This window comes from Piliocolobus tephrosceles, chromosome 20, assembly GCF_002776525.5.
Source record: "Piliocolobus tephrosceles isolate RC106 chromosome 20, ASM277652v3, whole genome shotgun sequence".
Lineage (NCBI taxonomy): Eukaryota > Metazoa > Chordata > Mammalia > Primates > Cercopithecidae > Piliocolobus > Piliocolobus tephrosceles.
In genome coordinates, this window is record NC_045453.1 from 35,204,425 (window position 1) to 35,206,478 (window position 2,054).

Consider the following 2,054-nt stretch of genomic DNA (forward strand, 5'->3'; position numbering starts at 1 on the left):
ATGCCTGGCTAAATTTTAAAAAATGTTTTGTAGAGATGGGGTCTCACTTTTCTGCCCAAGCTGATCTTGAACTCCTGGGCTCGAGCGATCCTCCCGCCTCGGCCTCCCAAAGTGCTGGGATTACAGGCGTGAGCCACCGTGCCTGGCCCTGGTGGGTTGTGTTTTACCCAGAAAACTCAAGCCCTAAGGGGCAAAGCCTAAAGGTTCCTCTGGGCTGAGACGAGATGGGCCCTGGTCGGTGAGAACTGGGGAGTCGTTTAGGGGAGCGCTATGCTTCCTAAAAAGCCGACAGAACCGTTTTACTCTGGCTAAACTATTTGTGCCTATGCCTTTGTTAAAAATTGTGAAAATTAGGGAACGTGTGGAATGGTGACCCTGTGTGTGGAACTGGGGGACTGGCTGGGAGGGGTCTTTCCATGGCCAAGTCCTGGTTGGGCTCTTGCCTGGGGTGTGTGGGGTGGAGGCTCCGGAAAGTGGGGCAGAGGTGCCTGGGGGTGAACCAGCGGGTGCCTTGGGCCATTTTGACCTCTGACCTCAGCTTCCTTTTTGGGACAGTGGGGCTGCCCTAGTGTCTCTCTCCTGGAGGCTGTGGGGTTAAATGAGAGGGGCTGTGTGCCACGGGCCCAGGGCTGTGCTGCCCACCGACGGTCCTAGCAACACTCCTGAGATGGTTCTCATTTCGTCACCGTTTTCCAGGGCAGTGCCAGCCTTGGAGGACGGGCCGGACACAGGGCAGTGCCAGCCTTGGAGGACGGGCCGGACAGAGGTGGGAGGATGGCTCAGGCCAGCAGGGGCTGCCACGGGGCAGCGACGGCCACCTCAAGCTTGGCCAGTGCTTCTGGACTTCCTCTCAGCTGACTTTGTCCCCTGGCTAGAAACAGCCGTGGCGGTGCTCCCAGACCGAGCGTCTGCACAGAGAGGCCTCAGCTTCCTCGAGCTGTGGGAATTTAACGAGAGTAAAACGGGACCATAAATCTCTGTCGGTCGGGATAACTTGATCCATGATTTTGGAGGGCAGGCCACAGCGGGGACGAGGAGGTGTCTGTGACGGGAGCGATCCCCGGACTGAGCTGGGCTGTCTGCTGGCACGTCACAGATAATAAAACCGCGTCGTCCTGCAGCACACGGAGACTGTGTCAGATCGAGATGTCGTAACCTGTGCCTTGTGGCCAGGAGCCTGGTGTCGGGGAGGTACCGTCCATACATCACAGATCCCGCACACATCATAAAGATACTTTAATGGTCTATGTGTCTTTAAAGAAATACTAATATTGCTGTTTTATGAGAAACCAGAGTTGAAAATATTAGAAGTCAGAACTTTATGGCCTAAAAGAAAGTTAAATGATGAGGATGTGGGAAGGGAGACTGAAGTATCCATCACTGCCTGGGCCAGCGTTCTGGATGGGGACATGGTGGGGGAGGGGCCGCCCAGCTCTGATGAACTCGGCCGGCTCTGGCAGCCTCTGCGTGAACCTTCGGCTCCGTTAGAAGCCTCCTCCTTGGGAAGGGTTTGGAAAGCTGAGATAGAGGACGAGGGTGTTGGGGTTGTCCAGACAGTTGCAGGGCTTGGCAGTGGGGCGCACGGCGGGAAGAGAACATCCAGGAAGTCCGGGCCCTCCTGGTTTGGGGCATGATCAGGGAGTGTGGACGGGGACACCCAGAGGACTTGGTTTCACCCAAGCTCTTTCCAGAAGGAAATCCTCCTGGCTTGCCACATGCTCCTTGTCAGATGACAATTTCCTCTGGTGCAGGTTTAAACTTTTATGTGGCAGATCGGCTTGAATGCCCCTCAGAAAAGGAGCAAGTGAAGGGACAGTGGAAGGCACCGTGGATGCCTGGGGTGTCGGGGGCGAGGTCCTGGCCTGAGCCATGCAACTACGTGTGGGGCCGAGTCCCCCAGACTCAGAGACCAGCTCCTTCCACCCTGGAATCTGCGTGCAGCAGGCGCTGATGAGTGCCTGTGGACGAGGGATGGACTGACTGGGGTGAATGCGCCTGTGGATGAGGGACGGACTGATCTGGGTGAATGTGTCTGTGGGCGAGGGACGGACTGA

The 2,054-nt window shown here is 56.7% G+C and overlaps 1 pseudogene; it reads right to left on the reverse strand.

Annotated features, from left to right (window-relative positions):
* Positions 1–594: 594 nt before the first annotated feature.
* LOC111520482 lies at positions 595–1,206 on the reverse strand (annotated as a pseudogene).
* Between the last annotated feature and the right edge of the window lie 848 nt (positions 1,207–2,054).